The sequence below is a fragment of the Tamandua tetradactyla genome, chromosome 4 (genome assembly GCF_023851605.1).
Source record: "Tamandua tetradactyla isolate mTamTet1 chromosome 4, mTamTet1.pri, whole genome shotgun sequence".
Taxonomy (NCBI): domain Eukaryota; kingdom Metazoa; phylum Chordata; class Mammalia; order Pilosa; family Myrmecophagidae; genus Tamandua; species Tamandua tetradactyla.
This window is the reverse complement of record NC_135330.1, coordinates 83,075,286-83,102,320: the sequence shown is the minus strand read 5'-3', so window position 1 is coordinate 83,102,320 and position 27,035 is coordinate 83,075,286. Positions and strand designations below refer to the sequence as shown.

At 38.4% G+C, this 27,035-nt stretch overlaps 1 protein-coding gene and 2 pseudogenes across 9 annotated transcripts in view; 1 reads left to right on the top strand and 2 right to left on the bottom strand.

The window, feature by feature from the left end:
* Window positions 1-27,035, top strand: part of TAF1A (TATA-box binding protein associated factor, RNA polymerase I subunit A) — an 80,623-nt gene that overhangs the window by 18,281 nt on the left and 35,307 nt on the right. The window lies entirely within an intron of this gene.
* LOC143679283 (disabled homolog 2 pseudogene) lies at window positions 489-2,119 on the bottom strand (annotated as a pseudogene).
* LOC143681132 (ankyrin repeat domain-containing protein 40 pseudogene) lies at window positions 6,753-7,812 on the bottom strand (annotated as a pseudogene).

Genomic DNA, 27,035 nt, shown 5'->3' with positions numbered 1-27,035 from the left:
AATTCTGTGAGGGAGGGTCTGAAACAGGATTTCTTTTAAGAGGTGCCTTGTTCTACTACAGTTTTTAAGTTTTATATCCTAAAACAGAACCCCAAATAACTTTGAATGGTAAGGATTTGGAAATTTATTCAAAAAAGTTTGATCTGAGTGGTTTGTGGTAGCTGCATCTTCCAATCAGAGGGTACATGGTAGAGTGTTCTAGAAGGTTCCAGGGACACACAGTAGCTGAGTAGGGAAACTACTTCATTTACATTTAAACTAGAGAGTTTAGCTTCTGAATTTATTTAAAACCATAGACTCGTTTTAGCGTTAACATAGACAGAGTGAAAGGCATATTACAAGTGGAAGAGGCAGCAAGGAATAGGGCAAGAGATAATATGTCAAAATTGGAACAAGGGCAGAAGTCAGGACACATCTGGCTATTAGCTTCGTCCTTGACTGCTAAAAAAGCCAACCTTTTGTTCCTCTGGATCGTCAGCATTCCAAGTTCAGAAGTTATACAGATGGATTTCTAAAAAATTCCTATATATATCAGGAGTTGTGAGTTGAGGAGCCACAGGGACATGTAGTGATGAACTGAAAGAACCTTTAGAGAAAGGGTTCAGCGAAGTGTCAGCAGGTTTGGTAATTGGCAGGTCAGGTTGTCTGGAAGCTGACTTTGGTGGTTCATTGATTTTGGTCAACTGTTGATTAGCTTCAAAGTCATGGTCTGCATTATCTTGGGGAATTCCAATTTTGTTGTGAAAATGACTAGAGAAGGCACTGGAAGTCCCAGAGGAAGTCTGCTGTCACTTTCTTGCAGGTATAACAGGAGACTGCTCAGTTGCAAATCCTTAAACATTTCTTTCACTTCCTTAAATTCCTTATCCCCCAGGGGGTCTTAGGCAGTCCTGTACCGCAGCAGTTCTGGGAGTTGAGCAACCGGAAGAGAGGGTAGCATAGGAGAGGATGGGCTGACATTGCAGGAGCTAGCTGGAAAAATATTACTCTGAAAAGGATTCCCCAAGGAGGTTATTGATGGCCGAACATTAGCTGCCACAGATGCTGAAGGGCCTCAAACATCAGGGGTTGGAGGGGAAGCTGAGGCTGCAAAGGATGAAGGCTGGTTCCAACCTGGAAAAGCTGGACTTGTGCCAAAAATGAGCAGCTGCCTAAATCCTGAAAGTTGACCATCACCATAGTTCCTGGAACCATTGAAGAGGACTGATTGAAGACTAAAGATGGTAGGGAGTTTCACGGTCCTGCCTGAGGGTGTGTAACTGGTACGTCACCTAGACCCCGTAAGGGGCCTGCTGGGACAGAAACATTTGTTTGGAAGCGATCCAGAGGGTTGGTCTGTTGGGTTACAGGTTGTCCTGTAGGTAACATCTGGCCTGGAGATTCTGAGATGGAAGGAGCATAGAGGTCTGATGGAAGCAAGTCATTGGCTGAAGAAGTTAAGCTACTTAGGTCAGGAGGTGTAGACATATCCCCAAACAAATCCATCTGGTCAGTACCCAGTTTTAATTTATTAGCTTGGTCATTAAGAGCCAGAAGACTTTCACTGCCGTTTCTGCAGCTTTGTTGGCTTCTTCAGACTTTTTCTTTTCTTCCTCCTTTTTCTTTACATTGAGATAATTTGAAAAAGATCTTTAACATCAACAACCAGTGGCTTGTCCTGTTGCCCTGTTTTTATGGCAGAAAACTGGTGCTGGCCTTCTCCTCCACAATCATAACCAAATGCTCAGAGTCTGTCACATCACAGGCAATGAAAGAAATTTTATTTACAGGATGTTCATGTTCTATTACCACAGGTTTCTTATCAGTTAATTTTACCCCACAGAGCTGAATGTTGACCCAGAGCTTTTTGTTCGTGTTGTCCTTGAGACCGAGCAGCTGATGCCATTCCCTTTAGTTTCACTATGGAATCTTGCCTCATTTTATCTCCTCTTGCTTCTGTCATATCATCGATGACAATTAGCTTTGCCTTGTATTTCATATCATCACTTTTAATACTGGCCAAGAGATACTCATCTGTCTTTTCAGAGCCTTTCTTCTTTTCCTTCTTCGATGGTGCTTTTGGTGCAGCCTGTTGGTCAGGCTAACTGTTGGTTGTACTTGTCTCTACTTAGTTCTCCATGGCAAGAAATCAGGCAGCAAACCCTGGCTCTTGTGGACACTTAGGCTAGTGGACACTTAGTAATACCAGGTGATTTGCAGCATAGAAGTCTCAAATGAACATAGCCTACAGACACATGCTAGCTAGTGCACTGTGAAATGAGCATGACTTCCTGTCCCTGGCACTCCCAGGCTGCAACAGCCTATGCATTCTTAACTTCTCAAAAAATAGTATTTAACCCTATCATCCTACTCCTGAACTGTTTATAAAATACTTCCACTCTGTTTACACTCCTTTCCTCTTTATATTGTGTGTGTATTTTAATTTTATATTTTACTGTAAACTTATTACTCAGTTTTTTTTTTTCTAACATGGGCAGGCACTGGGAATCGAACCCAGGTCCTTTGTCATGGCAGGCAAGCATTCTTGCCTGCTGAGCCACCGTGGCCCACCCTACTCAACTTTTTATTATTAAAATTATTTAAGAATATTTTAAGATCTCAGAAGATACTGCTTTTGTGGTTTTATACCAGTGCTCATTTAGATTTTCCAATTTCTTTTTTCCTCTTTATATGTCTGACCTTTCATCCAGAATCATTTCTTTTGGTTGAAGTATGTTATTTAGAATTTGCTTAAGTGGAATTGTTTAAAAAGTGTTGGGGCTTGTATCAATCAGTGTTCTCCAGAGAGAAAGAGCCAGTAGGTTATGTATATAGAGAGAATTAATATAAAAATAGGGGTTTTTATACTTTTGTTCTGCCTCTTTGTGTTCCACAGTCAGTAGTTAACATAAGGGACTTTTGTACTGTCATAATGCCTAAGCGTCATAGACACTATCATTAGATCCCTCAGTGAAAAACAGCGTCTCCTTCTTTTCCCACATCCTACCTTGGGTTCATTGCCTCTGCAAAAGTCACGTACAGACTCTTCAGTTCCCACTCTTACTTGACCAACTGCTACAGCTCCACCCCTATAAAGGCATAGTCCCTAGGCCCACTGTAACCTTTTGTCCCCACCTGCTTAGTTGAGCCTACATTCATGTCATGTTTTCCCTTATGAATCTGTGAGGTCTACAGCTCCTCTCTCCTAGAACCTGTAAGTACTAATGTACTTTTCTTTCATACATCTCTGGTATTACTCATCCTTGCCACACCTATCTGTTAAGTTAAAGAGGCTTACAGAATACATGTATCTATGTAATATAGAAAGAGATTTATTTTTATTTTATTTTATTGTTTTAATTAATTTTTAAATTAAAAAAATATGACAAGAAAGAAACACATTCTTAACATATGATCATTCCGTTCTATATATATAATCAGTAACTCACAATATCATCACCTAGTTGCGTATATTCATCATCATGATCATTTTTTAGAATAGTTGCATGAATTCAGAAAAAGAAATAAAAAGAAAACAGAAAAAATTCATACATACCATACCCTTTACCCCTCCCTTTCATTTTTTGGTCACTAGCATTTCAATCTAAGTTTATTTTAACATTTGTTTGCCCTATTATTTATTTTTATTCCGTATGTTTTACTCGTCTGTTGATAACGTAGATAAAAGGAGCATCAGGCACAATTTTCACAATCACACAGTCACATTGTGAAGGTATATATCATTATACAATCATCTTCAAGAAACATGGCTACTGGAACACAGCTCTGCATTTTCAGGTGGTTCCCTCCAGCCTCTCTGTTACATCTTGACTAACAAGGTGATATCTGTTTAATGCATAAGAATAACCTCTAGGATAACCTCTCGACTCTGTTTGGAATCTGTCAGCCGTTGACACTTTGTCTCCTTTCGCTCTTCCTTTTGGTCGAGAAGGTTTTCTCAATCCCTTGATACTGGGTCTCAGCTCATTCTAGGGTTTTTCTCAATCCCTTGATACCAGTCTCAGCTCATTCTAGGATTTCTGTCCCACGTTCCCAGGAAGGTCCACACCCCTGGGAGTCATGTCCCTTGTAGACAGGGGGAGGGCTGTTTTTTTTGTTTGTTGTATTGGCTGGAGAGAAAGGCCACATCTGAGCAACAGAAGAGGTTCTCTTGGAGGTGACACTTAGGTCTGATTTTAAGTAGACTTGACCTATCCTTTGTGGAGTTAAGTTTCATATGAACAAACCCCAAGATTGGGGGCTCAACCTATAGCTTTGGCTGTCTGCACTACTTGTGAGAATATCAAGAACTCAACTTGGGGAAGTTGAATTTTCCCCCTTAGAGAGAGATTTATTTTGAGGAATTGGTGCATTTCATGTGAATTCTGGTAAGACTGAAATTTGTGAAACGGCTGGCAGGCTCAACTCTCAGGCAAGTGTTAATGATACAGTCTTTTTTTTTTTCCAGTTAATATTTAATTTTAATAATACTTGCTATGTTTGACCAGTCAGAAATGCATAAAGAAAAAAATCTTCAGTGAATGTTTACACACAGTGTGAACACATGCTTTAAATATACAGTGGAGGAGGAGGGATGAATTCACAGTTAACAAAGATTAAAAAAAAATCCTAGTTATAAATTACTCAAAGCATATAAAAATATTTCTCTGAATGCATGGATTAAGACTTTAAACTCACCTACCAGCAACTGTATAGTGTTACCCTGCTGCATCTGCAGGAGTTAGTCGACAGAGGCCTTGTAACAGAGGAGAGAGACCAGTGGAAGGCAAGGCCACATCCGGACTCCCTCTCACCTGAGACACCTAAACCTTGCTTGCCTGCTTCCAAGCCTGGGCAGTACCCTGGCTGGATGTGGCTTGTCCTCTGAGGGCCAGCTCCCAGCCAGGGGCCTCTGCTGTTGCTGAGAGTGTCTCATTGATCTGGATGGCTGGGAGAGTTTCAGTCCCAGTAATTTAGATGTGAATTAATACTGAACCTCTTTCCTCCAGGGTAGAACCAGCCTTAATTGTACCAGTAAGGTGTTAAGTTTTTTCAAAGCAAAGATCAAAAAGGGGTTAGTTTATTGAGATAAACTGGCTCCTGATCAGTTGAAACACAGAGAAGTTTTCTTCCTTAAAGTGCTTCAGAAAAAGGGGTACTAAGTAACCTTCACTCTGCTGTGCAAACCTTCCGTACAAGGGTGAATAAGTCAGCATCAATAATTGGTAGAATACAGTTAAGTCACTAAACAGAGCAACTCCACGAAGTTGGCCTTGGAAAAAACACCTCAACCTCTTTTCAGCATTTAGGCTTCAGCAGGAGGCTGTTATCTTAGCACAATATCCTCTTCAGTCGACATCTTCTACATGTTTTCACTCAATTGTAGTGTCCCAATAAAATTAACATAGTTAGGAGTTAAGTTTCTTTGGAAACCACAGGCACTATGGGGGAAAAAATCTTCTTAAGGCAGCAGGGATCTCTTCAACAGCTGGCTTCAAACCCCTGCTCTCCTGTTTTCTGTGTATGCTAGTTCTTATTTCTAAAATTAAGCTGTTTGTTTCAACAAGACAGTATCTTTTCTTTTAACATTCATGATACTGAAGAAAAGGAAAAGAATCCTTAATGCATTCTTTAAAAAATTATGCCATGCTCAAGAGTTTAATCAGGGTTTGTTTGTTTCCCATTTACTTCAGAACAAAGTCTAGTAGACCCTTGGTTGACTTCGTTAAGTAGATTAGTGGTTGGGATCGTTAAGAGCAAATAATTAGTTTACGAAAGTAACATATTCCAGAGTTGTGTAAAAAATCCTAGTAATTTCAAGATAGCCTAAATCTTTGATACAAAAATAAAGATGTTCAGTCTTCTAGCTCAGTTTCCCACAATAACCTTTAAAATAACAACAAATTCTGTTTCAAAAACTGCTTTTCACTTTTAGTGGAAAATGAAAGTGGAGAACATGGGTCGGCAATGTTTGTGCTCTTCTCAGATGGTGCAATTAAACATGTGGATGACAGGAATTGCTTGAAAGTAAGAAGAAAAAAAAAGCAGTTGCTCTTTTACAAAGCATCAGAGAGCCCTCTAGTGACCAGGAAGTAGAGTTAACGCAGAGAGACGGAGAAGCAGTCGTGACTGTTTACAAACATAAATGGGGGAGGTGATGCTCTTTTGGCTAACAGTGTATTTACAGTTAGGTGTCTGTATTCTTAAGTACTTTTAACCTGAGTAACATTTATAAATATGTTATATGAAACCTCACAGCTACTAGTCACACTAAAATTCATTTGTCCAGTACCTGTACTTTCCTCAGTTTTCCTCCTTGTTATTAGTTCACATTTCAGGAGAGTTCTGGACATGCAACACCAAGGAAAGTGCATCCCAGCCCATCAGGTGCATTGTTGACAGGAGTGGCTAGAAACAGACTCTGCTGTCTCTTGTCTCCAGCTTCGACAACTCTCTTTTATCTGACACATAAAATACACTAGATACAAAGTCTTCGGCTTCTGCCTCTCCAGAACACTTCTCAGCTGCTCAGAGCCTCAAGCGATAGGTTTATTGTGCACCAAAAGGCTTGGAAGAGTGACACCACTGCTTGGAGGTCGGGGGCTTCCTACCTTGGCAGACAGTGTTATATGTACTACATGGTGACACCATGGGCTTTCCAGGCATCCAAGGCAGAAATGTAAAATACTACACTTGACCTAGACCAGTGGCTTGTCCTTGGCCCGAAGGTGACATGTACTGTCACAATACTCAGTGATAAAAGTCCTGCTGCATTAGTATGTCAGTTTAGAAGCTCTCCTATTATAGCAAGGCCTTTCAGTCAGTGTGGATGTAGCATTTCTGAAGAGAAAATTATTTCACTTATCAGTAGAACCAGCTCCAGCTTTTGGAAATTTTGGAGTTGAGCAACATCTTTGTCCTTTCTTAACAGAGTATCGGGTAACTTTCTGATCTTTTCCACTTGATCTGGATTAATGCCCAGCTCACAGCAACTTAACTCTCAGCAATTCTTGGTAGGTGAGCTCCAGTTCCATTTCAATGAAATCATTTTCTCGAAGTGATGGGTTCTGCATCCTCACCTTGAGAACCAGCTCTTGCATATTAGACAGAAATGCTCCGATGAAGAATAATGGCTGAAATGCTGGCACAAGTCCTGCATACGTCCCATTTTGAGGTTCCAGAGACATTTGGTGACTTGGATGGGACAGAAGAAAAGAAGGAGCAGCTCTCATTCACTGGTGGCTGTACTTTCTGGCGTTCTGAGTATGGCAGAGAGGGCAGACACATCACCATTCTGAACAGAGCAGAAGAGTTGTGGTCGTGTGGAAAGGCCCCTAGCAGGAGAGGTTCCCCATGGGGGAGCCGTGGGGGCGAGCCATCTGCAGGGGGTGATGCAAGAGTTGTGGAGGGGCCCCCATTCTGTATCTGAGCTGAATCTCCTACTGCAGGGGTGTATATAAAAGGGAAGACTGCGTTGACCAAATAGTTGGGAACAAAGGGCAGTTCTGACTCCTTCAGCTGGGTGGGGGGTGTTGTCATCATCGTTATCTTCCACTCCCATAATCTTTCTGATTTCTTTCCTTGATACCAACTGAACTGGCATTTCTCCCTTTGTGGTAAGACTCTCTTTGTCAGCTGATTTTAACAGGTAAAAGACAGCTTGACTATGATTACGTTTATATGCCCAGTGTAGACGGTCCAGCCATTGACCTCATTTTGGAAATTCACATCCACCCTGTTCTCCACTAGTTTCTGCACCTCCTGAATGTCCCCCAAGGCCGTGGCGTCCCACAGCCTCTCCTGCTGTTCCTTCTGCTCTAGGAGGGTGCTCATTTTCCCCTCCACCGCAGGCCTCCCCCTGCCCCGCCCCACCCCGGGGCCTGTCCCAGCCATGAGGAGGGAGCTTGGAACTTGCCTGCCCTGCTGGTGCCAGGACTTCTGCTTCTTCCCATGGGTTACTTGCCACTCCCCTGCTGCAGTCCCAGAGTGATGCAGTCTTGAGGCAGAATTTCTTTATCAGGGAACTCTGGGTTTTGATTTTAAGGTCTTACAGTTGATTCAATGAGGCCCGCATACATTATCTGGAATAATTTCTTTTACCTAAAGTTGATTGAGATTGTTAACCACATCTACAAAATATCTTTACAGCAACACCTAGATTATTGTTTGATTGAATGACAGAAAACTATAGCCTAACCAAGTTGACACACAAAATTTAACAACCATGGAGTCTATTCAAAAGTTACAAGACCCAACTTGAAGGTAGTTCTCAATGGCCAGATGTAGTATAATTTGAGCCAAATAAATGAGAAATCTCACAGTTATGGATTAGTTAGAATAAATATCCATGATTTTATACCTGTATAAATGAATAATTGAATAAAGAAATGAAGGAGAAAGGAAAACTTTTCCTTAAATAGCATACTAACTCATAAATGTAGAATGATGAAAGTAGAAAATTGGCATTTGACAAACACCACAGTAGTAATTGTTGCATGTGAGAATCATCAGATGCTAAAATTAGTTGGCTAAAGTGTGATGAGACGCAGGATATTTACATAGTCTAAAGTGTCTCCCCACAAGAGCCTTCTGTGGAATTATAGTGGAAATGTTAGTAACTTTGCAATGAAGAAACCTTGCAGACATTATTTTCACCAAATAATCAAAATTAACATCACTACTAATATGACATATTAACAGTATGTCCTCTTAATATTATTCACTGGGAAGGTAGGTATTCACTTCTGTAGTGTACTTGTCAAAAATGCGTAACCTGAATTTAATCATGGGGAAACAAACTCAAATTGAGAGACACTACAAAATGACTAGTTAATACTCTTCAGAAGTGTCAAGGGCATGAAAGAATGACCTTGAAGCTAATCCTGATTGGAGGAGACAAAGGAAACATGTCACCTAAATGTTGTGTGGGAGCGTGGAACAGAAGAAGAAATTTACTGAGAGAATTAATGAAATCGGATTAATATTTGTAGATTAGTTAATAGCATAATATTGGTTTAATTTGCTTGTTTTCACAATTTTACGGTGGTTCTATAAGATACTAACATTTGGAAATATGGATGAAGGGTGTGTGAGAACTCTGTACAAATTTTGCTGTTTCTTTTGAAGATCTGAATCTGTTTCAAGACAAAAAAGTCAAAAAAGGTTTCCTTAAGAATAGATATCCTGGTTCCAAATTATTCTTTTTTTGTCTGAAAATGTCTTTATTTTATTATTTTTTTTACATTTTTTTATTAATTAAAAAAATTAACATAACATTTAGAAATCATTCCATTCTACATATGCAATCAGTAATTCTTAATATCATCACATAGATGTATGATCATCATTTCTTAGTACATTTGCATCGATTTAGGAAAAGAACTAGCAAAGTAACAGAAAAAGATATAGAATGTTAATATAGAGAAAAAAATAAAAATAATAATAATAAAATATATATATATAAAAAAGGAAAAAGAAAAAAAACAAGACAAACAAAAACTATAGCTCAGATGCAGCTTCATTCAGGGTTTTAACATAATTACATTACAATTAGGTATCATTGTGCTGTCCATTTTTGAGTTTTTGTGTCTAGTCCTGTTGCACAGTCTGTATCCCTTCAGCTCCAACTACCCACCATCTTACCCTGTTTCTAACTCCTGCTGCTCTCTGTTACCAATGATATATTCCAAGTTTATTCTCGAATGTCGGTTCACATCAGTGGGACCATACAGTATTTGTCCTTTAGTTTTTGACTAGACTCACTCAGCATGATGTTCTCTAGGTTCATCCATGTTATTACATGCTTCATAAGTTTATCCTGTCTTAAAGCTGCATAATATTCCATCGTATGTATATACCACAGTTTGTTTAGCCACTCGTCTGTTGATGGACATTTTGGCTGTTTCCATCTCTCTGCAATTGTAAATAATGCTGCTATAAACATTGGTGTGCAAATGTCCGTTTGTGTCTTTGCCCTTAAGTCCTTTGAGTAGATACCTAGCAATGGTATTGCTGGGTCGTATGGCAATTCTATATTCAGTTTTTTGAGGAACCGCCAAACTGCCTTCCACAGTGGTTGCACCATTTGACGTTCCCACCAACAGTGGATAAGTGTGCCTCTTTCTCTGCATCCTCTCCAGCACTTGTCATTTTCTGTTTTGTTGATAATGGCCATTCTGGTGGGTGTGAGATGATATCGCATTGAAAATGTCTTTATTTTATCTTCATTTTTTTTTTTTATTAATTAAAAAAAGAATTAACAAAACAATTAGAAATCATTCCAATCTACATGTACAATCAGTAATTCTTAATAACATCACATAGTTGCATATTCATCATTTCTTAGTACATTTGCATCGATTTAGAAAAAGAAATAAAAAGACAACAGAATAAGAATTAAAACAATAATAGAAAGAAAAAAAACAAAAAAAAACAAAAACAAAAAAACTATACCTCACATACAGCTTCATTCAGTGTTTTAACATAATTGCATTACAATTGGGTAGTATTGTGCTGTCCATTTCTGAGTTTTTATATCCAGTCCCGTTGTACAGTCTGTATCCCTTCATCTCCAATTATCCCTTCTCTTTTTTTTTTTTTTTTTTAATTAACGGGAAAAAAGAAATTAACCCAACATTTAGAGATCATACCATTCTACACATGCAATCATTAATTCTTAACATCATCACATAGATGCATGATCATCATTTCTTAGTACATTTGCATTGGTTTAGAAGAACTAGCAACATAACCGAAAAAGATATAGAATGTTAATATAGAGAAAAAAATAAAAGTAATAATAGTAAAATCAAAACAAAACAAAACAAAACAAAACAAAAACCTATAGCTCAGATGCAGCTTCATTCAGTGTTTTAACATGATTACTTTACAATTAGGTATTATTGTGCTGTCCATTTTTGAGTTTTTGTATCTAGTCCTGTTGCACAGTCTGTATCCCTTCAGCTTCAATTACCCATTGTCTTACCCTGTTTCTAACTCCTGCTGAACTCTGTTACCAATGACATATTTCAAGTTTATTCTCGAATGTCCGTTCACATCAGTGGGACCATACAGTATTTGTCCTTTAGTTTTTGGCTGGATTCACTCAGCATAATATTCTCTAGGTCCATCCATGTTATTACATGGTTCATAAGTTTATCTTGTCTTAAAGCTGCATAATATTCCATCGTATGTATATACCACAGTTTGTTTAGCCACTCTTCTGTTGATGGAGATTTTGGCTGTTTCCATCTCTTTGCAATTGTAAATAATGCTGCTATAAACATTGGTGTGCAAATGTCCGTTTGTGTCTTTGCCCTTAAGTCCTTTGAGTAGATACCTAGCAATGGTATTGCTGGGTCGTATGGCAATTCTATATTCAGCTTTTTGAGGAACCGCCAAACTGCCTTCCACAGTGGTTGCACCCTTTGACATTCCCACCAACAGTGGATAAGTGTGCCTCTTTCTCCACATCCTCTCCAGCACTTGTCATTTTCTGTTTTGTTGATAATGGCCATTCTGGTGGGTGTGAGATGATATCTCATTGTGGTTTTGATTTGCATTTCTCTAATGGCCAGGGACATTGAGCATCTCTTCATGTGCCTCTTGGCCATCCGTATTTCCTCTTCTGAGAGGTGTCTGTTCAAGTCTTTTTCCCATTTTGTAATTGGGTTGGCTGTCTTTTTGTTGTTGAGATGAACAATCTCTTTATAAATTCTGGATACTAGACCTTTATCTGATATGTCATTTCCAAATATTGTCTCCCATTGTGAAGGCTGTCTTTCTACTTTCTTGATGAAGTTCTTTGATGCACAAAAGTGTTTAATTTTGAGGAGTTCCCATTTATTTATTTCCTTCTTCAGTGCTCTTGCTTTAGGTTTAAGGTCCATAAAACCGCCTCCAGTTGTAAGATCCATAAGATATCTCCCAACATTTTCCTCTAACTGTTTTATGGTCTTAGACCTAATGTTTAGATCTTTGATCCATTTTGAGTTAACTTTTGTATAGGGTGTGAGAGATGGGTCTTCTTTCATTCTTTTGCATATGGATATCCAGTTCTCTAGGCACCATTTATTGAAGAGACTGCTCTGTCCCAGGTGAGTTGGCTTGACTGCCTTATCAAAGATCAAATGTCCATAGATGAGAGGGTCTATATCTGAGCACTCTATTCAATTCCATTGGTCGATATATCTATCTTTATGCCAATACCATGCTGTTTTGACCACTGTGGCTTCATAATATGCCTTAAAATCAGGCAGCGCGAGACCTCCAGCTTCGTTTTTTTTCCTCAAGATGTTTTTAGCAATTCGGGGCACCCTGCCCTTCCAGATAAATTTGCTTATTGGTTTTTCTATTTCTGAAAAATAAGTTGTTGGGATTTTGATTGGTATTGCATTGAATCTGTAAATCAATTTAGGTAGGATTGACATCTTAACTATATTTAGTCTTCCAATCCATGAACACGGTATGCCCTTCCATCTATTTAGGTCTTCTGTGATTTCTTTTAGCAGTTTTTTGTAGTTTTCTTTATATAGGTTTTTTGTCTCTTTAGTTAAATTTATTCCTAGGTATTTCATTCTTTTAGTTGCAATTGTAAATGGGATTCGTTTCTTGATTTCCCCCTCAGCTTGTTCATTACTAGTGTATAGAAATGCTACAGATTTTTGAATGTTGATCTTGTAACCTGCTACTTTGCTGTACTCATTTATTAGCTCTAGTAGTTTTGTTGTGGATTTTTCCGGGTTTTCGACGTATAGTATCATATCGTCTGCAAACAGTGATAGTTTTACTTCTTCCTTTCCAATTTTGATGCCTTGTATTTCTTTTTCTTGTCTAATTGCTCTGGCTAGAACCTCCAACACAATGTTGAATAATAGTGGTGATAGTGGACATCCTTGTCTTGTTCCTGATCTTAGGGGGAAAGTTTTCAATTTTTCCCCATTGAGGATGATATTAGCTGTGGGTTTTTCATATATTCCCTCTATCATTTTAAGGAAGTTCCCTTGTATTCCTATCTTTTGAAGTGTTTTCAACAGGAAAGGATGTTGAATCTTGTCGAATGCCTTCTCTGCATCAATTGAGATGATCATGTGATTTTTCTGCTTTGATTTGTTGATATGGTGTATTACATTAATTGATTTTCTTATGTTGAACCATCCTTGCATACCTGGGATGAATCCTACTTGGTCATGATGTATAATTCTTTTAATGTGTTGTTGGATACGATTTGCTAGAATTTTATTGAGGATTTTTGCATCTGTATTCATTAGAGAGATTGGTCTGTAGTTTTCTTTTTTTGTAATATCTTTGCCTGGTTTTGGTATGAGGGTGATGTTGGCTTCATAGAATGAATTAGGTAGTTTTCCCTCCACTTCGATTTTTTTGAAGAGTTTGAAGAGAATTGGTACTAATTCTTTCTGGAACGTTTGGTAGAATTCACATGTGAAGCCATCTGGTCCTGGACTTTTCTTTTTAGGAAGATTTTGAATGACTAATTCAATTTCTTTACTTGTGATTGGTTTGTTGAGGTCATCTATGTCTTCTTGAGTCAAAGTTGGTTGTTCATGTCTTTCCAGGAACCCGTCCATTTCCTCTAAATTGTTGTATTTATTAGCATAAAGTTGTTCATAGTATCCTGTTATTACCTCCTTTATTTCTGTGAGGTCAGTAGTTATGTCTCCTCTTCCATTTCTGATCTTATTTATTTGCATCCTCTCTCTTCTTCTTTTTGTCAATCTTGCTAAGGGCCCATCGATCTTATTGATTTTCTCATAGAACCAACTTCTGGCCTTATTGATTTTCTCTATTGTTTTCATGTTTTCAATTTCATTTATTTGTGCTCTAATCTTTGTTATTTCTTTCCTTTTGCTTGCTTTGGGGTTAGCTTGCTGTTCTTTCTCCAGTTCTTCCAAATGGACAGTTAATTCCTGAATTTTTGCCTTTTCTTCTTTTCTGATATAGGCATTTAGAGCAATAAATTTCCCTCTTAGCACTGCCTTTGCTGCGTCCCATAAGTTTTGATATGTTGTGTTTTCATTTTCATTCGCCTCGAGGTATTTGCTAATTTCTCTTGCAATTTCTTCTTTGACCCAGTCGTTGTTTAGGAGTGTGTTGTTGAGCCTCCACGTATTTGTGAATTTTCTGGCACTCTGCCTATTATTGATTTCCAACATCATTCCTTTATGGTCCGAGAAAGTGTTGTGTAAGATTTCAATCTTTTTAAATTTGTTAAGACTTGCTTTGTGACCCAGCATATGGTCTATCTTTGAGAATGATCCATGAGCACTTGAGAAAAAGGTGTATCCTGCTGTTGTGGGATGTAATGTCCTATAAATGTCTATTAAGTCTAGTTCATTTGTAGTAATATTCAGATTCTCTATTTCTTTGTTGATCCTCTGTCTAGATGTTCTGTCCCTTGATGAGAGTGGTGAGTTGAAGTCTCCAACTATTATGGTATATGAGTCTATTTCCCTTTTCAATGTTTGCAGTATATTCCTCACGTATTTTGGGGCATTCTGATTCGGTGCGTAAATATTTATGATTGTTATGTCTTCTTGTTTAATTGTTCCTTTTATTAGTATATAGTGTCCTTCTTTGTCTCTTTTAACTGTTTTACATTTGAAGTCTAATTTGTTGGATATTAGTATAGCCACTCCTGCTCTTTTCTGGTTGTTATTTGCATGAAATATCTTTTCCCAACCTTTCACTTTCAACCTATGTTTATCTTTGGGTCTAAGATGTGTTTCCTGTAGACAGCATATCGAAGGATCCTGTTTTTTAATCCATTCTGCCAATCTATGTCTTTTGATTGGGGAATTCAGTCCATTGACATTTAGTGTTATTACTGTTTGGATAATATTTTCCTCTAACATTTTGCCTTTTGTATTATATATATCATATCTGATTTTCCTTCTTTCTATACTCTTTTCCATATCTCTCTCTTCTGTCTTTTTGTATCTGACTCTAGTGCTCCCTTTAGTATTTCTTGCAGAGCTGGTCTCTTGGTCACAAATTCTTTCAGTGACTTTTTGTCTGAGAATGTTTTAATTTCTCCCTCATTTTTGAAGGATAATTTTGCTGGATATAGGAGTCTTGGTTGGCAGTTTTTCTCTTTTAGTATTTTAAATATATCATCCCACTGTCTTCTAGCTTCCATGGTTTCTGCTGAGAAATCTACACAAAGTCTTATTGGGTTTCCCTTGTATGTAATGGATTGTTTTTCTCTTGCTGCTTTCAAGATCTTCTCTTTCTCTTTGACCTCTGACATTCTAACTAGTAAGTGTCTTGGAGAACGCCTATTTGGGTCTAATCTCTTTGGGGTGCGCTGCACTTCTTGGATCTGTAATTTTAGGTCTTTCATAAGAGTTGGGAAATTTTCAGTGATAATTTCTTCCATTAGTTTTTCTCCTCCTTTTCCCTTCTCTTCTCCTTCTGGGACACCCACAACACGTATATTTGTGCGGTTCATATTGTCCTTGAGTTCCCTGATACCCTGTTCAAATTTTTCCATTCTTTTCCCTATAGTTTCTGTTTCTTTTTGGAATTCAGATGTTCCATCCTCCAAATCACTAAGTCTATCTTCTGTCTCTTTAAATCTATCATTGTAGCTATCCATTATTTTTTCTATGTTTGCTACTTTATCCTTCACTTCCATAAGTTCTGCGATTTGTTTTTTCAGTTTTTCTATTTCTTCTTTATGTTCAGCCCATGTCCTCTTCATGTCCTCCCTCAATTTATCGATTTCATTTTTGAAGAGGTTTTCCATTTCTGTTCGTATATTCAGCATTAGTTGTCTCAGCTCTTGTGTCTCATTTGAGCTATTGGTTTGTTCCTTTGACTGAGCCATATTCTCAATCTTTTGAGCGTGGACAGTTATCTTCTGCTGCTGGCGTCTGGGCATTTATTCAGATTTCTCTTGGTGTTGGACCCAGCAAGGTTGTAATATTTTTCTGTGAAATCTCTGGGTTCTGTTTTTCTTATCCTGCCCAGTAGGTGGCGCTCGTGGCACACGTTTGTCTGCGGGTCCCACCAGTAAAAGGTGCTGTGGGACCTTAAACTTTGGAAAACTCTCGCCGTCCTGGGGGTCCGCCGGGGTCCGAACGCAGGGAGGGTGTCCGAACGCAGGGAGGGTTGCTGGTCGCCGCAGCCAGGGAAAGAGCCCGTCCGAATTTCCTAGTCGGCCCTGGGCAACAAGCGTGGCGGGAGGGCGCCAGCGGCAGCGGCCCGCCCGAGAGAGTGCACGTTCCCCGGGAGTCACGGGGTCACCGTTCTCCGCGGCCTGGGGGTTTCTGATCCAATTCTCTCAGTTGGTCCAGGGGCTGCGCGTGGTGTGGGCGCCAGTCGCCTTGGTTTCAGGGGACCACCTCTCAAATTCTCCCAGCCGGCCCGGGAAGGAGGAAGGGAGTAACTCAGGCCGCTTGCCACCCCGCCCGGTAAGGCCCGCGCGCCTCGGCGATCTCACCCGAGCTGCTTCTCTCAGCCAGCCAGCCGTTCCAGGATGGGGTACGCTGTCTTTTTTATCTCTGTTGTGGCTTTGGGCGCTTTCTGTATCGTTTCTACTCCCCTAGTAGGTGTCCTGGAGAAGAAACTAAGATCCGCGCGTCTTACTAAGCCGCCATCTTCCAGGAAGTCCCCTTTATCTTCATTTTTGAAGAATATTTTCCCTAGATGTAGAACTCAGTATTTTCCCTCCCTCTTTTTCTTCTCTCTACATTCGTACCTTCCCACTTGCTTGCTTTCTTACCCACTTACATACCTTCTCTCTGTCTTTCTTGATTCTTTTCTTGTTTACCTCCCCCCACCCCTCCAGCACTTTGAAGGAATCATTGTAATGTCTTTTTCGCTTCCATTGCTGCTGTTGAGAAGCTGTTTGTCTTTCTTACTGCTGCTTCTTTAAAGGTAATCTTAGTTGTTTGTCTGTTTTTAATACTGTCTTGTATTTAATTTTTGGCAGTTTTATTTTGCTTATCTAAGGGTAAATTTTTTTTTGTTAGACCTACTTGGGATTTGTTGGGTTTTTAAAAATATGTACATTGGTGTCTCACATCAGTTCAAAAATATTTTTAGCCCTTGTGTCTTCAAATAGTGTTTCTGCTGACTTCTCTCTCTCCTCTCTTTCTGCGACTCTAATTACATGTGTCAGACCCTCTTGAAACCTCAGTGTCTCTTGTCCTGCTTTAGTAATTTTTGTCTTTTTGCATCTTCTTGCTGCTTTCTGTATAGTTAAAAACATTTTTTCTCCATTCTAGAATTTCTCTTTTTTTCTAATTTATTTAATTAAAAAAAATTTAACAAACGAAGTAATATATTAAAGTACATAATCAGTAATTCGCAATATCATCACTTAGTTGCATATTCATCATTTCTTAGAACATTTGCATCAATTCAGAAAAAGAAATAAAAAGACAATAGAAAAAGAAATAAAACGAAAACAGAAAAAAAAGATTATACCTACCATACCCCTTACCCCTCGCTTTCATTGATCACTAGCATTTCAAACTAAATTTATTCTAATATTTGTTCCCCCTATTATTTATTTTTTTCCGTATGTTCTACTTGTTTGTTGACAAGGTAGAAAAAAGGAGCATCAGACACAAGATTTTCACAGTCACGTAGTCATATTGTGAAAGCTATATCATTATCTTTGGTTCTCTTCTTGAACTTCTGTGTCAGTTTTTGTAGTTTCTGTTCACTGTTGACATTTTTATAGTCTTTTTAAATAGTTTATAGACTTCTGGTATAACTTCTGCAGTTTTGTTCTGTTTCTGTTTCATCTCTGCTAGTTCTCATTCATGGTATCTTATTTCCTTCTGAACATACTGTATGTGTGTGCTGATCATTTATCTTAAAACTTATTTGTAGAAATAATTTGAGGTCTAGAAAGGCGGTGTCTTTCTCTGGAGAGGATTTTCCATTTGCTTATACCCAGCACCAGGGGTTACTACTAATCTGGGACCACAGTGATTCGTTTTTTTTTTGTATTGTGAAATAATAACATATATACAAAAAAAGCAACAAATTTCCAAGCACATTCTAACAAGTAGTTATAGAACAGATTTTAAAGTTTGGTATGGGTTACAGTTCAATGGTTTTTTGTTTTTTCTTCTAACTTTTCCAAAGACAGTGGAGACCAACAGAAATATCAATATAATGATTCAGCGCTCATATTCATTTGTTAAACTTGACCTTCTCTGTATAATTCTGCCATCATCTTTGATCTTTCTCCCACTCTTTAGGGGTATTTGGGCAATGCCCATTCTAACTTTTTCATGTTGGAAGGGGCTGTTGATAATATTGGATAGGGGGATGGAGCTAGTTTATATTCTGGAAGGGCTGGCTTTTCTACATTTCAGGACTTATCTGGCCCAGGGACCCATCTGGAGGTTGTAGGTTCTAGAGAGATACCCTAGTGGATGGAACCTTTGTAGAATCTTATATAATGTCCTAGGTATTCTTTAGGATTGGCAGGAATGTTTTTCATTGGGTTTTGGCAAATTATAGGTAGCAGTGTCTAACTGAAGCGTGTATAAGAGTGACCTTCAGAGTAGCCTTTTGACTCTATTTGAACTCTCTCAGCCACTGATACCTTATTTGTTACACTTGGTTTCCCCCTCCTTTGGTCAGGATGGCATTGTTGATTCCAGGTTCCAGAGCCAGGCTCATCCCTGGGGGACATCTTCCATGCCACCAAGGAGACTTTCATCCCTGAATGTTATGTCCCATGTGGGGGTGGTGGTGAGGGCAGTGGTTTTGAAAGAAAGGCCATATCTGAGTAACAAAAGAGGTCCCCCAGAGATGACTCTTAGGTATAGCTATACGTAGGATAAGCTTCTCCACTACATACATAAGCTTCTACAAGAGCAAGACTCAAGATTAAGAGCTTGGCTTATTGATTTGGGTGTCCCTAATGTTGGGGAGAGTATACAGAGTTTCCCTAATGGTAAGGTTTGATAATTCCATAAATTTTCTCCCATTCCTCAGGGGACTCTGTCAGTACTTTTAAAATTATTTATTTATTTTAACTTTTTTATTGTACAATATAACATATGTACAAAGCAAAGAAATAAAAAAGCAATAGTTTTCAAAGCACTCTTCAAAAAGTGATTACAGGATAGATCCCAGAGTTTGTCATGGGCTACCATGTGATCCTCTCACATTTTTCCTTCTAGCTGCTCCAGAGTGTAGGAGGCTAGAGTGCTTAAATACTTTATCATCACCATCGTCTTTTTTTTCCGAACAATAACATATATACAAAAAAAGTTATAAATTTCAAAGCACAGCATAACAGTTAGTTGTAGAACATATTTCAGAGTTTGACATGGGTTACGGTTTCACAATTTTAAGTTTTTACTTCTAGCTGCTCTAAAATACTGGAGACTAAAAGTATATCAATTAATGATTCAGCATTTGTGTTCATTTGTTAAGTCCTGTCTTCTATGTATAATTCCACTATCACCTTGGATCTTTCCGTACCTCTCTTTGGGGTTGTTTGGGCTATGGCGATTCTAAATTTTTGGTATTGGAAGGGTGTGTCACTAATATGGGGTCGGGAGATGGAACTGTATGATGTTCTGGAGAGGCTGGGCTAGGTTTAAGGACTTATCTGGGCCAGGGACCCATCTGGAGGTTGCAGGTTTTTGGAAAGTTACTCTAGTGCCTGGAACCCTTGTGGAATCTTGTATATTGCCCTAGGTGTTCTTTCAATTGACTGGAATGGTCCTGGTTTGGGGTTGGCAGTTTATGATAGGTAGCAAGGTCTACCTGAAGCTAGCATAAGAGCAACCTCCAGAGTAGCCTCTCGGCTCTATTTGAACTCTCTCTGCCACTGAATCTTTATTAATTACACTCCTTTTCCTCCATTTGGTAAGGATGGAATTGTTGATCCCACAGTGCCAGGTCTGGATTCGTCGCTGAAAATCCTCTCCCACATCTCCAGGGAGACTTTCGCCCTTGGATGTCATGTACCCTGTAGGGGGCAGGGCAATGATTTCACTTGCAGAGTTGGGCTTAGAGAAACTGAGGCCACGTCTGAGCGACAACAGAGGTCCTCCAGAAGTAACTCTTAGGCATGCCTATAGATAGGTTAAGCTTCTCTGCTACCTACATAAGCTTCACAAGAGTAAGCCTCATGATCAAGGGCATGGCCTATTGATTTGGGTATCCCAAAGGTTTGACACAATATCAGGGGATTCCCTGATCGTAGGGTTTAATAGTTCCATAGTCTTTCTCCCCTCCCTCAGGGGACTTTGCCAATACTTTTTGATTATCTGCTTAATATATTCTAGGATATTTCCAGGTATTGCAGTAATCTATATCGAATTAAAGGGCCTCTTTCTTATTCTGTGCTTCCTGTGTTTCAGTTGTTCCAAATGAGCTGTACAGATTGGTTGAATTAGATTATGCACTACAGAAAATTTCAGTTCCAGATCAAATAAACCTTTCTTCCATTGGTCTCAGAGTATGTGTGGTTCTAAAATATAGACACTGTCTTCTTTACTCCTGTGTTCTGAATTTCTTTAATCCCAACGTGTTTGACTTAGTTCTTATCTCTGAATATCAGATTGTATATAGAAACAGCCTCTCAAAATCCAGAAATAATGATCACCACTCCAGACTTAATGTGTCTGCTCTAAAAGCTTACAGTCTAGGTCTTTGTTTTCTTAAAAGTATTTTCTAAAGGTGACTGTACCATACTTGTTCTTTTGTTTCTGCCTTCTTTTGTCTCACCAAATGTCCCACATGTTCATTCACATTGTTGCATGCCTCATGACATTGTTCCTTTTTGTAGCAACACAGCCTTCCTTCATAAGTATACACCATAGTTCGCCAATCTATTTCTCCGTCAGTGCATGCTACAGCCACCTGCACTCATCGGGCATCATACAGAGGGCCGAAAATCCAAACCCTTCAACATTTTCAATTTTAAATAAAGGAGACAGAAAACCCATAAACACACCCTTGCCAAATAGGAAATCTAAACCTCCTAACTCTTTTTTAAAAAAATTTATTAATTAAAAATTTAACAAACGAAAACATTAATATGTAATCATTCCGTTCTACATATATAATCAGTAATTCATAATATCATCACTTAGTTGCATGTTCATTATTTTTTAGGACGTTTGCATCAATTCAGAAAAAGAAATAAAAAGACAGCAGAAAAAGAAATAAAACGAAAACAGAAAAAAAAAGATTATACATACCATAACCCTTACCCTCTCATTCATTGATCACTAGCATTTCAAACTAAATTTATTTTAACATTTGTTCCCCCTATTATTTATTTTTATTCCATATGTTCTACTCGTCTGTTGACAAGGTAGATAAAAGGAGCATCAGACACAAGGTTTTCACAATCACACAGTCACATTGTGAAAGCTATATATCATAATCATCATCAACGAACATGGCTACTGGAACACAGCTCTACATTTGCAGGCAGCTCCCTCGAACATCTTCATTACATCTTGAATAGCAAGGTGACATCTACTCAGTAGGTAAGAATAACCTCCAGGATAACCTCTCAACTCTGTTTGGAATCTCTCAGCCATTGATACTTTGTCTCATTACACTCTTCCCCCTTTTGGTCGAGAAGGTTTTCACAATCCCTCGATGCTGAGTCTCAGCTCATTCTAGGGTTTTTCTCAATCCCTTGATGCTGAGTCTCAGCTCATTCCAGGAACTCTGTCCCACGTTGCCAGGAAGGTCCACACCCCTGGGAGTCGTGTCCTATGTAGACAGGGGGCAGGTGGTGAGATTGCTTGTTGTGTTGGCTGAAGAGAGAGGCTACATCTGAGCAACAAAAGAGGCTCTTCTGGGGGTGACTCTTAGGCCTAAATTTTAAATAGACTTGACTTATCCTTTGTGGGGTTAAGTTTCATATGCACAAACCCCAAGACTGGGGGCTCAGCCTATAGCTTTGGTTGTCCACACTGCTTGTGAGAAAATCAAGAATTCAACTTGGGGAAGTTGAATTTCTCTGCGTTCTCACCATTCCCCAAAGGGGGCTTTGCAAATACTTTTCCACTCAACTGATCAAATCACTCTGGGATTCTTCAGGGCATCACTCTGGGCAAACCAACAAAATCTCATGTCCTACCTGAGATTCCAAGTACTTACGGTATTCAATCAAACTATCTACATAAGTTATATTAGGAAATGCACTAGTCAAAATATAAATTTTGTACCAAATACACATTTTTTGCTTTAGTGTCACACGTAAGTTGAAATTTTAAAATATTAATTACCATCTATTTTCAGCACCCTTCAGTAATGACATTCCTTTGTTCTTCCTCATGCAAAAACATTTTTAAAATTTGTACATTTAATCTCTATGATTATACACTCTAGGCGTTCCTAGATTATACCATCTCAATCTTTGACATCTATCTTTTGTTCTGATTTCATTTATGCCCCCAGCCCTCCTCCCTCTATCATTCTCACATGCAGCTTCATTCAGTGTTTTAACAAAATTGTATTACAGTTAGGTAATATTGTGCTGTCTGTTTCTGAGTTTTTGTATTCAGTCCTATTGCACAGTCTATATCCCTTCAGCTCCAATTACCCAATATCTTACCCTATTTCTATCTCCTGATGGTCTCTCTTACCAACGAAATATTCCAGGTTTATTCACTAATATCAGTTCATATCAGTGAGACCATACAGTATTTGCCCTTTTGTTTTTGGCTAGTCTCACTCAGCATAATGTTCTTAAGGGCCATCCATGTTGTTACATACTTCATAACTTTATTCTGTCTTACTTCTGCATAATATTCCATCGTATGTATATACCATAGTTTGTTTAGCCACTCGTCTGTTGATGGACATTTTGGCTGTTTCCATCTCTTTGCAATTGTAAATAATGCTGCTATAAACATTGGTGTGCAAATGTCCGTTTGTGTCTTTCCCCTTAAGTCCTTTGAGTAGATACCTAGCAATGCTGTTGCCGGGTCATATGGCAATTCTATATTCAACTTTTTGAGGAACCCCCAAACTGCCTCCCACAGCGGTTGCACCATTTGACATTCCCACCAACAGTGGATCAGTGTGCCTTTTTCTCCACATCCCCTCCAGCACTTGTCATTTTCTGTTTTGTTGATAATGGCCATTCTGGTGGGTGTGAGATGATATCTCATTGTGGTTTTGATTTGCATTTCTCTAATGGCCAGGGAAGTTGAGCATCTCTTCATGTGCCTTTTGGCCATTTGTAGTTCCTCTTCTGAGAAGTGTCTGTTCAAGTCTTTTTCCCATTTTGTAATTGGATTGGCTGTCTTTTTGTTGTTGAGTTGAACAGTCTCTTTGTAAATTCTGGATACTAGACCTTTATGTGATATGTCATTTCCAAATATTGTCTCCCATTGTGTAGGCTGTCTTTTTACTTTCTTGATGAAGTTCTTTGATGCGCGAAAGTGTTTAATTTTGAGGAGTTTCCATTTATTTATTTATTTCTTCAGTGCTTTTGCTTTGGGTGTAAGGGCTATAAAACCACCTCTAATTATAAGATTTATAAGATATTTCCCTACATTTCCCTCTGTTTTTGGCCTTAGAGCTAATGTTTAGATCTTTGATCCATTTTGAGTTAACTTTTGTATAGGGTGTGAGATATGGGTCCACTTTCATTCTTTTGCATATGGATATCCAGTTCTCTAGGCACCATTTATTGAAGAGACTGTTCTGTCCCAGGTGAGTTGGCTTGACTGCCTTATCAAAGATCGGTTCTCCATAGATGAGAGGGTCTATATCTGAACACTCTATTCTATTCCATTGGTCAATATATCTATCTTTATGCTAGTACCATGCTGTTTTGACCACTATGGCTTCATAATATGCCTTAAAGTCAGGCAGCGTGAGACCTCCAGCTTCGTTTTTTTTCCTCAGGATACTTTTAGCAATTCGGAGCACCCTGCCCTTCCAGATAAATTTGGTTATTGGTGTTTCTATTTCTGAAATGTAAATTGTTGGGATTTTGATTGGTATTGCATTGAATCTATAAATCAGTTTAGGTAGAATTGACATCTTAACTATATTTAGTCTTCCAGTCCATGAACACGGTATGTCTTTCCATCTATTTAGCTCTTCTGTGATTTCTTTTAACAATTTCTTGTAGTTTTCTTTGTATGGGTCTTTTGTCTCTTTAGTTAAATTTTTTGCTAAATGTTTTATTCTTTTGGTTGCAATTGTAAATGGAATTCATTTCTTGATTTCCTCCTCAGATTGTTCATTACTAGTGTATAGAAACACTACAGATTTTTGAGTGTTGATCTTGTAACCTGCCAGTTTGCTGTACTCATTTATTAGCCTAGTAGTTTTGCTGTGGATTTTTCAGGGTTTTCGACATATAGTATCATATCATCTGCAGATGATATGAGAGTTTTACTTCTTCCTTTCCAATTTTGATGGCTTGTATTTTGTTTTCATCTAATTCCTCTGGCTAGAACTTCCAACACAATGTTGAATAACAGTGGTGATAGTGTACATCCTTGTCTTGTTCCTGATCTTAGGGGGAAAGTTTTCAGTTTTTCCCCATTGAGGATGATATTAGCTGTGGGTTTTTCATATATTCCCTTTATAATTTTAAGGAAGTTCCCTTGTATTCCTATCTTTTGAAGTGTTTTCAACAGGAAAGGATGTTGAATTTTGTCAAATGCCTTCTCTGCATCGATCGAGATGTTCATGTGATATTTCTGCTTTGATTTGTTGATATGGTGTATTACATTAATTGATTTTCTTATGTTGAACCACCCTTGTATACCTGGAATGAATCCTACTTGGTCATGATGTATAATTCTTTTAATATGTTGCTGGATTTGATTTGTTAGAGTTTTGTTGGGAATATTTGCATCTATATTCACTAGAGAGATTGGTCTGTAATTTTCTTTTTTTGTAATATCTTTGCCTGGTTTTGGTATGAGGGTGATATTGGCTTCATAGAATGAATTAGGTAGCTTTCCCTCCACTTCAATTTTTTTGAAGAGTTGAGCAGGATTGGTGCTAATTCTTTCTGGAATGTTTGGTAGAAGTCACATGTGAAGCCATCTGGTCCTGGACTTTTCTTTTTAAAAAGCTTCTTAATGACTGATTCACTTTCTTTACTTGTGATTGGTTTGTTGAGGTCATCTATTTCTTCTTGAGTCAAAGTTGGTTGTTCATGCCTTTTTAGGAAGTTGTCCATTTCATCTACATTGTTGTATTTATTAGCGTAAAGTTGTTCATAGTATCCTGTTATTACTTCCTTTATTTCTGTGGGGGCAGTGGTCATGTTTCCTCTTCCATTTCTGATCTTATTTATTTGCATCCTCTCTTCTTCTTTTTGTCAGTCTTGCTAAGGGCCCATTAATCTTATTGATTTTCTCGTAGAACCAGCTTCTGGTTTTATTGATTTTCTCAGTTGTTTTCATGTTCTCAATTTGGTTTATCTGCTCTAATCTTTGCTATTTCTTTCCTTTTGCTTGCTTTCGGGTTAGTTTGCTGTTCTTTCTCTAGTTCTTCCAAGGGACAGTTAGTTCCTGAATTTTTGCCCTTTCTTCTTTTTTGATGTACGCATTTAGGGCAATAAATTTCCCTCTTAGCACTGCCTTTGCAGCGTCCCATAAGTTTTTTTTTTTTTTTTTTTTACATGGGCAGGCACCGGGAATCGAACCTGGGTCCTCTGGCATGGCACGCGAGCATTCTTGCCTGCTGAGCCACTGTGGACCGCCCCCATAAGTTTTGATATGTTGTGTTTTCATTTTCGTTTGCCTCAAGATATTTACTGATTTCTCTTGTAATTTCTTCCTTGACCCACTGGTTATTTAAGAGTGTGTTGTTGCGCTTCCACGTATTTGTGAATTTTCTGGCACTCTGCGTATTGTTGATTTCCAACTTCATTCCTTTATGATCTGTGAAAGTGTTTTGTATGATTTCAATCTTTTTAAATTTATTGAGACTTGCTTTGCGACCCATCATATGGTCTATCTTTGAGAATGATCCATGAGCATTTGAGAAGAAGGTGTATCCTGCTGTTGTGGGGTGTAATGTTCTATAAATGTCTGTTAAGTCTAGCTATTTATTATATTATTCAAATTTTCTGTTTCTTTATTGATCCTCTTTCTAGATGTTCTGTCCATTGATGAGAGTGTGGAATTGAAGTCTCCAACTATTGTGGTAGATGTGTCTATTTCTCTTTTCAGTGTTTTCACTGTTTCCCACATGTATTTTGGAGCATTCTGGTTCGGTGCATAAATATTTATGATTGTTATGTCTTCGTGCTGAATTGTTCCTTTTATTGATACATAGTATCCTTCTTTGTGTCTTTTAATGTTTTGCATTTGAAATCTGATTTGTTGTATATTAGTATAGCTACTCCTGTTCTTTTCTGATTGGTATTTGCATGAAATATCTTTTCCCAACCTTTCACTTTTAACCTATGTTTATCTTTGGGTCTAAGATGTGTTTCCTGTAGACAGCATATAGATGGGTCCTGTTTTTTAAACCATTCTGCCAGTCTGTGTCTTTTGATTGGGGAGTTTAATCCATTAACATTTAGTGTTATTACTGCATGGATAGTACTTTCTTGTAACATTTTGCTTTTTGGATTTTATATGTCATATCTAATTTTCCTTCTTTTTACCTTTACTCATAGTCTTCCTTTCTACACTGTTCTCCACACTTCTCTGTTCTGTTTTTAGTATGTGTCTCTAGTGCCCCCTTTAGTATTTCTTGCAGAGCCAGTCTTTTGGTCACAAATTCTCTCAGTGATTTTTTGTGTAAAAATGTTTTAATTTCTCCCTCATTTTTTTTTTTTTTAAAGAGAGAGGGAGGAAGGGAAGGAAAGACAGAGAAGGAAGGAAGGATGGAAGGAAGGAAGGGAAACATTTTTAAACATTTTCTTGTTTTATTATATTTTGTTTGTTTGTTTGTTTTTTACATGGGCTGGGGCCGGGAATCGAACCGGGGTCCTCCGGCACGGCAGGCAAGCACTCTTGCCCGCTGAGCCACCGCGGCCCGCCCACCCCTCATTTTTGAAGGACAGTTTTGCTCGATATAGAATTCTTGGTTGGCAGTTTTTCTCTTTTAGTAAT